This window comes from Somniosus microcephalus, unplaced genomic scaffold (genome assembly GCF_052327205.1).
Source record: "Somniosus microcephalus isolate GS21.2 unplaced genomic scaffold, FLI_Smic_1.0 unresolved_chr3, whole genome shotgun sequence".
Lineage (NCBI taxonomy): Eukaryota > Metazoa > Chordata > Chondrichthyes > Squaliformes > Somniosidae > Somniosus > Somniosus microcephalus.
In genome coordinates, this window is record NW_028225181.1 from 41446791 (window position 1) to 41458826 (window position 12036).

Below are 12036 nucleotides of genomic sequence, written 5' to 3' on the forward strand. Positions count from 1 at the left end.
GACATCACTGCGGGTTTGATCATGGCAGTATCCTAGGCCAAACCATCTTCAGCTGTTACGTCAATATAAGTTTATAAATAAGGATGTTCGCTGATGGCTGCACAGTGTCGAGTATCGTTCACAACTCCTCAGATAAAGTAGCAGTCCATGCCCACATGCAACAAGACCTGGGCTGATAATTGACAGGTATCATTTCTGCCACGCAAGTACCAGGCAATGACTATCTCCAACAAATGAGAGTCTTAGCACCGCCCCTCTAGAAAGCTAAAGAGAAAAGACAAGGAAGCATTGCACGAAAGTGATGGGGTAAGGTTAACCAGTTTGTATCAGGAAGGGACAGAGCATACATACAAAAGAGTGCACTAACAAATAGGTCTGGGTAAGAAAAATGTTAATAAGACAAATAGGGCCTTCGTACAAAAAAATTGTGAGATGTCCAAAAATGTTAAAAAAGACAAATCTTACGGATTTGCATCTAAATGCATGAAGCATTCGTAATAAGTTAAACGAATTAACCAAGCAAATGCATGTAAACGGATATGATATCATTGCGATTATGGAGACAAGGCTGCAGGGTGACTAAGACCAACAGGGAGCTGAATATCCGATATTTAGGGAGGACTGGCAAAAAGGAAAAGGAGGTGGGGTGGCGTTGTTAGTAAAGGATGAAAGCAGAGCAATCGGGAGAAAGGATATTGGCTCATAAAATCAAGATGTAGAATCAGTCTGGGTGGAGCTAAGAAGCACCAAAGGGCAGAAAGCATTTGTGGGAGCTTTCTTTCGGCATACAAACAGTAGTGGTAATGTAGGGGTTGGCATCAAACAGGAAATTATAGATGCCTGTAACAAGGCTACTGTAGTAATCATGGGTGACTTTAATATACATAGAGACTGGCAAAACCAAATTAGCAAAAATACTGTGGAGGATGGATTCCTGGAGTGTGAACGAGATGGTTATTCAGACCAGTACGTTGAGGAGCCAACTAGGGAACAGGCTATCCTAGAAAAATATTAAGTAATGAGAAGGGGTTAATTAATAATGTTGTTTTGCGGGGTCCTTTAGGGAAGAGTGATCATAACATGATAGAATTCTTCAATAAGATGGAAAGTGAAGATGTCCAATCCGAAACTAGTATCCTATACCTAAGAAAAGGAAGCTACGATATGATAGATATGATAGATTCGGAAACTTCATTAAAAGGCGTGACAGTGGATAGGCAATTCCTAACATTTAAGGAACAAAAGCATGAATTGCAACAGTTATACATTCCTTTCTGGTGCAAAAACACAAAAGGAAAAGCGGCCCAACCATGGCTAACAAAATAAATTAAGGATAGTATTAGATCCAAAGTGGAGTCATAAAAAGTTGCCAGAAGTAAAAGCAAGCCTGAGTATTGGGAGCAATTTGGACTTCAGCAAAAATGGACCAAGAGATTGATTAAGCGGGGAAAAATAGAGTGTGAGAGTAAACTTGCAAGAATCATAAAAGCAGACTGTAAAATCTTCTACAAGTATGTAGAAAGAAAAAGATTATTGAAATAAAGGAAACTTAGAGTCAGAAATTGGAGAATTTATAATGGTGAACAAGGAAATGGCCGAGCAATTAAACAAATACTTTGGTTCTGTCTTCACGGAAGAGGACACAAGATTCTAGTGAGAAGGATGATTTAAAGGAAAATAGTATTCATAACAAATAGTGCTGGAGAAATTAATGGGACTGAAAGCTGATAAATCCCCAGTGTCTGATAATCTGCATTCCAGAGTACTAGAAGAGGTAGTCATGGAAATAGTGGATGCATTGATTGTCATCTTCCAAAATTCTATAGATTATGGAACAGTTCATGCAGACTGGAGGGTGGCAAAAGTAACACCAGTATTTAAAAATGGAGGGAGAGAGATAACAGTGAACTAAAGACCAGTTAGCCGAACATCAGTATTAGGGGAAATGCTAGAGTCTAATATAAAGGATGTGATAACAGGACACTTAGAAAATATCAACGGGATTAGAAATTTTTAAGGATGTAACTGCTAGAATAGATAAGGGAGAACCAGTGGCTGTGGTGTATCTGGATTTTCAGAAGGCATTTGATATAGTTCCACATAGGGGGTCAGTGTGCAAAATTAAAGCACACGTGATGGGGGTAATATAATGGCATGGATTGAAAATTGGTTAACAGAGAGGAAACAGAGAGTAGGATTAAATGGGTCTTTTTTGGTGTGGCAGGCGGTGACTAGTGGGGTACCACAGGGATCAGTGCTTGGGCCTCAGCAATTCACAATGTATGTATCAATTATTTGGATGAGGGAAACAAATGTAATATTTCCAGGTTCGCTAACGACATGAATCTAATTGGGATTGTGAGTTGTGAGGAGGATGCAAAGAGGCTTCAAGGTGAATTATACAAGTTGAGTGAGTGGGAAATACTTGGCAGATGCAGTATAACGTGGATAAATGTGATGTTATCCACTTCAGTAGGGAAATTATAAAGGCAGGGTATTATTTAAATGGTGATAGATTGGAAAATGCTGATGTACTTAGGGACCTGGCTGTCCATGTACACCAGTCACTGAAGGCAAACATGCAGGTGCAGCAAGCTGTAAGGAAGGCAAATGGTATGTTGGCCTTCATTGCAGGATTTGAGTACAGGCGCAATGATGATTTACAACAGTTATACAGGGCCTTGTTTAGACCACACCTGGAGTACTGAGTGCAGTTTTCTTTTCCTTACGTAGGTAAGAATATACTAGGAATAGAGGGAGTGCAGCGAATGTTCAACAGACTGATTCCTGGGATGGCAGGACTGACTTATGAAGAGAGATTTGGTCGACTACTCCTTTATTCACTAGAGTTTAGAAGAATGAGAGGGGATCTCATTGAAACTTGTAAAATTCTGACAGGGCTAGACAGACTGGATTCAGGGAGGATGTTTACCCTGGCTGGGGGGTCTGGAACGAGGGGTCATTATCTTAGGATGCTGGGTAGGACATTTAGGCCTGAGGTGAGGAGACATTTCTTCAGTCAGAGAGCAGTGCACCTGTCGAATTATCTACCACAGAAGGCTGTGGAGGCCAACTCACTGAATATATTTAAGAAGGAGATATATAGATTTCTAGACACAAAATGCATCAACAGATACGGGGAGAGACCGGGAATATGGTATTGAGGTAAACGATCAGCCATGATCATGTTGAATGGCGGAGTAGGCTCGAAATTCCGAAAGGCCTACTCCTGCTCCGCTGTTTCTATTCCTTCTTTCTATTTAAATTGATCGGCATAACAATCGTCGAATCTCCCATCATCAACGTCCTAGGGGTCACCATTGACCAGAAACTGAAATGAACCAGCCATATAAATACTGTGGCAAGAAGAACGGGTCAGAGATTAGGTATTCTGCGGCGAATGTCTCACCTCCTGACTCCCCAAAGCCTTTCCTCCATCTACAAGCCACAAGTAAGGAGTGTGATGGAATAACCTCCAGTTGCCTGGATGAGAGCAGCAACTCTACAGAAGCTAGACACCATCCAGGACAAAGCAGCCCACCTGATTGGCACCCCATCCAACACCTTAAACATTCACTCCCTCCACCACCGGAGTACCGTGGCTGCAGTGTGTACCATCTACAAGATGCACTGCAGCAACTCGCCAAGGCTTCATCGGCAGCACCCCCCAAATCCGCGACATCTTCCACCTAGAGAGCCAAGGACAGCAGGCGCATGGCATCACCACCAGCTCCAACTTCCCCTCCAATGAAACAGTATCCTAACTTAGAAGTATATTTCCGTTCCTTCATTGCCGCTGGGTCTAAATCCTGGAACTCCCTCAGTAAAAGCACTGTGGGGGTACCATCACCACACGGACTGCAGCGGTACAAGCAGGCGGCTCAGCACCACCTTCTTACTGGCAGTTAGTGCAGGGCAATAAAGGCTGGAATGCCAGCGACGCCCAAATCCCAGGACCAAATAAAGCCATTTTTTGTGAACCTCGATTAATGAAGTTTGATCGACATGAAACGTTGACTCTTTTGCTCTCTTCAGCTGCTTGACCTGACTTGCTGAGTATTTCCAGCATTTTCTGTTTATATTTCACACTTCCAACATCCGCAGCATTTTGCTTTTGTAGCAATGTAATCTAGGCGGCTGTAGGAAACAAAGTAATGAATTGAGGCGGGAGCAGTGAAATCGAGGCGGTCCACGAAGTGAATGTCCTAGGCTGAAACGAGGGCAGTGTAATCTACTACGCACTGGAATTTCAATTGCTGGAGTGAGGGAGAAGCAATGTTATCGACATGGCCCCGGGAAAGCTTTTCCTGGAATGAGGTGGGAGCAGTGACAAATACGCCATCTATGGAATTTAATTCCAGGAATGAGGCAGTAGCGTTGTAAGCTAGATCACCCTGAAATTACATTTTTCTACTGAGGTGGGAGCAGTGTAATCTAGGAAGATCGAGGAATTACATTCCTGGCCTGAGGCGGGAGCAGTGTAATACACGCTGTCCTCCGAATGCAATTCCTGGACTGAGGCGGGAGCAGTGCAATCCAGTTGAGCCTGAGAATTAAATTCCTGGCCTGAGGCGGGATGCAGTGTAATACACGCTGACCTCCGAATGCAATTCCTGGACTGAGGTGGGAGAAGTGAAAGCTCGGCAGCCCTGGGAATGAAATCGATGGATTGAAGCAATGTGGTCGCCCCTAGAATTGAATTTCCTGGACTGAGGCCTGAGGCAGTTTAATCTAGCCTGCCGTGGGACTAATATTCCCGTTTTGAGACTGGAGCAGTGTAATCTGGTCTGCCCTGGGAAAGAAAGCAATTCCTGGACTGAGGCGGGATAAGTGTAACCCTGGCAGCACTGGGGATGGAATTCCTGAACTGAGAGATCCCTGGACGGAAATGCTTGGACTGAGGTGGGAGCAAGTTAATATTGGCGGTCCATGGAATGAAATTACTGAGCTGAGGCAGGACCATTCCAATCTAGCCTGCCCTGGGAATTAAATTGCTGCACTGGGAGAGGAGCAGTGTAATCTCGGTGACCCTGGGAATAGGATCCTTGGAATAAGTTGGGCGCAGATTAATTTAGGTGTACCTGGGAATGAAATTCCTGAGCTGAGGCGGGAGCAGTGTAATCAATACGCTGTTGGATTGAATTTCCTGGATTGAGATGGGAGCAGCCTAATCTACTTGTCCCTGGTTGCGAAATTCATGACTGGAGGCGGGTGCAGTTGAATCTAGATGTCCTTGGATATGATATCCCTGGACTGAGGGAGGAGCATTGTATGTATGTGGCATGGGAATGGAATTCGTGGACTGAGGCGGGAGTAGACTAATCTAGGCCTTCCTGGAAGGAAATATTTGTACTGAGGTGGGAGCACTGCAAGGTAGGCCTCGCTAGGAATGGAATACCTGTACTGAGGTGGGAGCACTGCACACTTGGTGATCGTGGGAATGAAATTCTAGGATTGTGGCGGGAGCAATGTAACCTAGGCAGCCCAAGGAATGAAACCACGGAACTGAGGCGGGAGCAGTGTCATCTAGTCGGCCTGGGAATCAAATTCCTGGATTGAGGCGGGAGCAGTGTACACCTACAGGCACTGGGATACATTTCTTGGGGTGAGGCGGGAGGTGTGTAATCTAGGCTGGCCAGGGCACGAAATTCCTGGCCTGAGGTAGGAACAGTTTAATATATGCCACTCTGTGAATGAAACTGGACTAAGGCGGGAACATTGCAATATACGCGGCACTGGGAATGAAATTCTTGGCCTGAGGGTCTCGGCACTCTTTGTAATGCGGCTCCCGCTCTCGGCACTCTTTGTAATACTGCACCCGCTCTCGGCACTCTTTGTAATACTGCTCCCACTCTCGGCACTCTTTGTAATACTGCTCCCGCTCTCGGCACTCTTTGGAATGTGGCTCCCGCTCTCGGCACTCTTTGTAATACTGCTCCTGCTCTCGGCACTCTTTGTAATACTGCTCCCACTCTCGGCACACTTTGTAATGCGGCTCCCGCTCTCGACACTCTTTGTAATACTCCTCCCGCTCTCGACACTCTTTGTAATGCGGCTCCCACTCGCGGCACTCTTTGTAATGTGGCTCCCGCTCTTGGCTCTCTTTGTAATGTGGCTCCCGCTCTCGACACTCTTTGTAATGCGGCTCCCGCTCTCGGCACTCTTTGTAATGCGGCTCCCGCTCTCGACACTCTTTGTAATGTGGCTCCCACTCTCGGCACTCTTTATAATGCGGCTCCCGCTCTCGGCACTCTTTGTAATGCGGCTCCCGCTCTCGACACTCTTTGTAATGCGGCTCCCGCTCTCGGCACTCTTTGTAATGCGGCTCCCGCTCTCGACACTCTTTGTAATGCTGCTCCCGCTCTCGGCACTCTTTGTAATGCAGCTCCCGCTCTCGGCACTCTTTGTAATGTGGCTCCCGCTCTCGACACTCTTTGTAATGCGGCTCCCGCTCTCGACACTCTTTGTAATGCTGCTCCCACTCTCGGCACTCTTTGTAATGTGGCTCCCGCTCTCGGCACTCTTTGTAATGTGGCTCCCGCACTCGACACTCTTTGTAATGCGGCTCCCGCTCTCGACAGTCTTTGTAATGCTGCTCCCACTCTCGGCACTCTTTGTAATGTGGCTCCCACTCTCGGCACTCTTTGTAATGCTGCTCCCGCTCTCGACACTCTTTGTAATGTGGCTCCCACTCGCGACACTCTTTGTAATGCGGCTCCCACTCTCGACACTCTTTGTAATGTGGCTCCCGCTCTCGACACTCTTTGTAATGTGGCTCCCACTCGCGACACTCTTTGTAATGCTGCTCCCGCTCTCGACACTCTTTGTAATGCTGCTCCCGCTCTCGGCACTCTTTGTAACGCTGCTCCCGCTCTCGGCACTCTTTGTAATGTGGCTCCCGCTCTCGGCACTCTTTGTAATGTGGCTCCCGCTCTCGGCACTCTTTGTAACGCTGCTCCCGCTCTCGGCACTCTTTGTAATGTGGCTCCCGCTCTCGGCACTCTTTGTAATGCTGCTCCCGCTCTCGGCACGCTTTGTAATGCTGCTCCCGCTCTCGGCACTCTTTGTAATGTGGCTCCCGCTCTCGGCACTCTTTGTAATGCTGCTCCCGCTCTCGGCACTCTTTGTGCCGCTCCTCCCGCTCTCGGCGCTCTTTATTCCGCTGCTCCCACTCTCGACACTCTTTATTCCGCTGCTCCCGCTCTCGGCACTCTTTATTCCGCTGCTCCCGCTCTCGGCACTCTTTATTCCGCTGCTCCTGCTCTCGGCACTCTTTATTCCGCTGCTCCCGCTCTCGGCACCCTTTATTCCGCTGCTCCCACTCTCGGCACCCTTTGTTCCGCTGCTCCTGCTCTCGGCGCTCTTTGTGCTGCTGCTCCCGCTCTCGACACTCTTTGTGCTGCTGCTCCCGCTCTCAGTGCTCTTTATTCCGCTGCTCCCGCTCTCGAAACTCTTTGTGCTGCTGCTCCCGCTCTCGGCATTCTTTGTGCTGCTGCTCCCGCTCTTGGCACTCTTTGTGCTGCTGCTCCCGCTCTCGAAGCTCTTTGTGCTGCTGCTCCTGCTCTCGGTGCGCTTTTTTCCACTCCTACCGCTCTCGGTGCTCTTTATTCCGCTGCTCCCGCTGTTGGCGCTCATTATTCCCCTTCTCCCGCTCTATGCACTCTTTGTGCTGCAGCTCCCGCTCTCGGCGCTCTTTAATCCGCTGCTCCCGCTCTCGGCACTCTTTATTCCGCTGCTCCTGCTCTCGGCACTCTTTATTCTGCTGCTCCCGCTCTCGGTGCTCTTTATTCCGCTGCTCCCGCTCTCAGAGCTCTTTATTCCGCTGGTCCCGCTCTCGGCGCTCTTTATTCCACTGCTCCTGCTCTCGACACACTTTATTCCGCTTCTCCTGCTCTCGGCACTCTTTATTCCGCTACTCCCGCTCTCGGCGCTCTTTGTGCTGCTGCTCCCGCTCTCAGTGCTCTTTGTTCCGCTGCTCCCGCTCTCGGCACTCTTTGTAATGCGGCTCCCGCTCTCGACACTCTTTGTAATGCTGCTCCCGCTCTCGGCACTCTTTGTAATGTGGCTCCCGCTCTCGGCACGCTTTGTAATGTTGCTCCCGCTCTCGGCACTCTTTGTAATGCGGCTCCCACTCTTGGCACTCTTTGTAATGCGGCTTCCGCTCTCGGCGCGCTTTATTCCGCTGCTCCCACTCTCGACACTCTTTATTCCGCTGCTCCCGCTCTCGGCACTCTTTATTCCGCTGCTCCCGCTCTCGGCACTCTTTATTCCGCTGCTCCTGCTCTCGGCACTCTTTATTCCGCTGCTCCCGCTCTCGGCACTCTTTATTCCGCTGCTCCCGCTCTCGGCACACTTTATTCCGCTGCTCCCGCTCTCGGCACTCTTTATTCCGCTGCTCACACTCTCGGCACCCTTTGTTCCGCTGCTCCTGCTCTCGGCACTCTTTGTGCTGCTGCTCCCGCTCTCAACACTCTTTGTGCTGCTGCTCCCGCTCTCGCTGCTCTTTATTCCACTGCTCCCGCTCTCGAAACTCTTTGTGCTGCTGCTCCCGCTCTCGGCACTCTTTGTGCTGCTGCTCCCACTCTTGGCACTCTTTGTGCTGCTGCTCCCGCTCTCGACACTCTTTGTGCTGCTGCTCCCGCTCTCGGTGCTCTTTTTTCCACTCCTACCGCTCTCGGCGCTCTTTATTCCGCTGCTCCCGCTGTTGGCGCTCTTTATTCCCCTTCTCCCGCTCTCGGCACTCTTTGTGCTGCTGCTCCCGCTCTCGGCGCTCTTTAATCCGCTGCTCCCGCTCTCTGAACTCTTTATTCCGCTGCTCCTTCTCTCGGCACTCTTTATTCTGCTGCTCCCGCTCTCGGTGCTCTTTATTCCGCTGCTCCCGCTCTCGCCGCTCTTTATTCCTCTACTCCCGCTCTCGGCGCTCTTTATGCTGCTGCTCCCGCTCTCAGTGCTCTTTGTTCCGCTGCTCCCGCTCTCGGCACTCTTTGTAATGCGGCTCCCGCTCTCGGCGCTCTTTATTCCGCTGCTCCCGCTCTCGACACTCTTTGTGCTGCTGCTCCCGCTCTCGACACTCTTTATTCCACTTCTCCCACTCTCGACACTCTTTGTGCTGCTGCTCCCGCTCTCGACACTCTTTATTCCACTGCTCCCACTCCCGACACTCTTTGTGCCGCTGCTCCTACTCTCGGCACTCTTTGTTCCACTGCTCCCGCTCTCGACACTCTTTATTCTGCTGCTCCCACTCTCGGCGCTCTTTAATCCACTGCTCCCTCTCTCGGCGCTCTTTGTAATGCTGCGCCCGCTCTCGACACTCTTTATTCCTCTGCTCCCGCTCTCGACACTGTTTGTAATGCGGCTCCCGCTCTCGGCACTCTTTGTAATGCGGCTCCCGCTCTCGGCACTCTTTGTAATGGGGCTCCCGCTCTCGAAACTCTTTGTAATGCAGCTCCCGCTCTCGACACTCTTTGTAATGTGGCTCCCGCTCTTGGCACTCTTTGTAATGGGGCTCCCGCTCTCGACACTCTTTGTAATGCGGCTCCCGCTCTCGGCACTCTTTGTAATGCGGCTCCCGCTCTCGGCACTCTTTGTAATGGGGCTCCCGCTCTCGGCGCTCTTTGTAATGCGGCTCCCGCTCTCAGCACTCTTTGTAATGGGGCTCCCGCTCTCGACACTCTTTGTAATGCGGCTCCCGCTCTCAGCACTCTTTGTAATGCGGCTCCCGCTCTCGGCACTCTTTGTAATGTGGCTCCCGCTCTCGACACTCTTTATTCCTCTGCTCCAGCTCTCGACACTCTTTGTAATGCGGCTCCCGGTCTCGACACTCTTTGTAATGCGGCTCCCGCTCTCGACACTCTTTGTGCTGCTGCTCCCGCTCTCGGCACTCTTTGTGCTGCTACTCCCGCTCTTGACAGTCTTTGTGCTGCTGCTCCCGCCCTCGGTGCTCTTTATTCCGCTGCTCCCGCTCTCGGCGCTCTTTATTCCGCTGCTCCCGCTCTCGGCGCTCATAATTCCGCTTCTCCCGCTCTCGGCGCTCTTTATTCCACTTCTCCCGCACTCGGCACTCTTTGTGCTGCTGCTCCCGCTCTCGGCGCTCTTTATTCCACTGCTCCCGCTCTCGGCACTCTTTATTCCGCTGCTCCTGCTCTCGGCACTCTTTATTCCACTGCTCCCGCTCTCGGTGCTCTTTATTCCGCTGCTCACGCCCTCGGCGCTCTTTATTCCGCTGCTCCTGCTCTCGGCACTCTTTATTCCACTGCTCCCGCTCTCGGCGCTCTTTGTGCTGCTGCTCCCGCTCTCGGTGCTCTTTGTTCCGCTGCTCCCGCTCTCGGCACTCTTTGTAATGCGGCTCCCGCTCTCGGCGCTCTTTATTCCGCTGCTCCCACACTCGACACTCTTTGTGCTGCTGCTCCCGCTCTCGGTGCTCTTTATTCCACTGCTCCCGCTCTCGACACTCTTTGAGCTGCTGCTCCCGCTCTCGGTGCTCTTTGTTCCGCTGCTTCTGCTCTCGGCGCTCTTTGTGCCGCTGCTCCCGCTCTCGTCGCTCTTTATTCTGCTGCTCCCGCTCTCGACACTCTTTGTGCCGCTGCTCCAACTCTCGGCGCTCTTTCTTCCACTGCTCCCGCTCTCGACACTCTTTATTCCGCTGCTCCTGCTCTCGGCGCTCTTTATTCCGCTGCTCCCGCTCTCGGCACTCTTTGTAATGCGGCTCCTGCTCTCGACACTCTTTATTCCGCTGCTCCCGCTCTCGGCGCACTTTGTAATGCTGCTCTCACTCTCGACACTCTTTGTGCTGCTGCTCCCACTCTCGGTGCTCTTTATTCCGCTGCTCCCGCTCTCGACACTCTTTATTCCATTGCTCCCGCTCTCGACACTCTTTGTGCCGCTGCTCCCACTCTCGGTGCTCTTTATTCCGCTGCTCCCGCTCTCGACACTCTTTATTCCTCTGCTCCCGCTCTCGACACTCTTTATTCCGCTGCTCCTGCTCTCGGCGCTCTTTATTCCGCTGCTCCCGCTCTCGGCACTCTTTGTAATGCGGCTCCTGCTCTCGACACTCTTTATTCCGCTGCTCCCGCTCTCGGCGCACTTTGTAATGCTGCTCTCACTCTCGACACTCTTTGTGCTGCTGCTCCCACTCTCGGTGCTCTTTATTCCGCTGCTCCCGCTCTCGACACTCTTTATTCCTCTGCTCCCGCTCTCGGCACTCTTTATTCCGCTGCTCCCGCTCTCGGTGCTCTTTATTCTGCTGCTCCAGCTCTCGACACTCTTTATTCCGCTGCTCCCGCACTCGGCACTCTTTATTCCGCTGCTCCCGCTCTCGGCACTCTTTATTCCGCTGCTCCAGCTCTCGGCACTCTTTGTTCCGCTGCTCCCGCTCGCAGCACTCTTTGTAATGCGGCTCCCGCTCTCGGCACTCTTTCTGCTGCGGCTCCCGCTCTCGGTACTCTTTGTAATGCGGCTCCCGCTCTTGGCACTCTTTATTCCGCTGCTCCAGCTCTCGGCACTCTTTGTTCCGCTGCTCCTGCTCTCGGCACTCTTTATTCAGCTGCTCCTGCTCGCAGCACTCTTTGTAATGCGGCTCCCGCTCTCGGCACTCTTTCTGCTGCGGCTCCCGCTCTCGGCTCTCTTTGTTATGCGGCTCCCGCTCTCGGCACTCTTTATTCCACTGCTCCCGCTCTCGGCACCCTTTATTCCGCTGCTCCCGCTCTCGGCACTCTTTATTCCGCTGCTCCCGCTCTCGGCACTCTTTATTCCACTGCTTCCGCTCTCGGCACTCTTTATTCCGCTGCTCCTGCTCTCGGCACTCTTTATTCCGCTGCTCCCGCTCTCGGCACTCTTTATTCCGCTGCTCCCACTCTCGGCACTCTTTATTCCGCTGCTCCCGCTCTCGGCACTCTTTATTCCGCTGCTCCTGCTCTCGGCACTCTTTATTCCGCTGCTCCCTCTCTCGGCACTCTTTATTCCGCTGCTCCCACTCTCGGTACTCTTTATTACACTGCTCCCACTCTCGGCACTCTTTGTTCCGCTGCTCCTGCTCTC

General features: G+C 51.4%; 1 pseudogene; it reads right to left on the minus strand.

Annotated features, from left to right (window-relative positions):
• Positions 1–256: 256 nt before the first annotated feature.
• Positions 257–12036, minus strand: part of LOC147091384 (uncharacterized) — a 112937-nt pseudogene continuing 101157 nt past the window's right edge.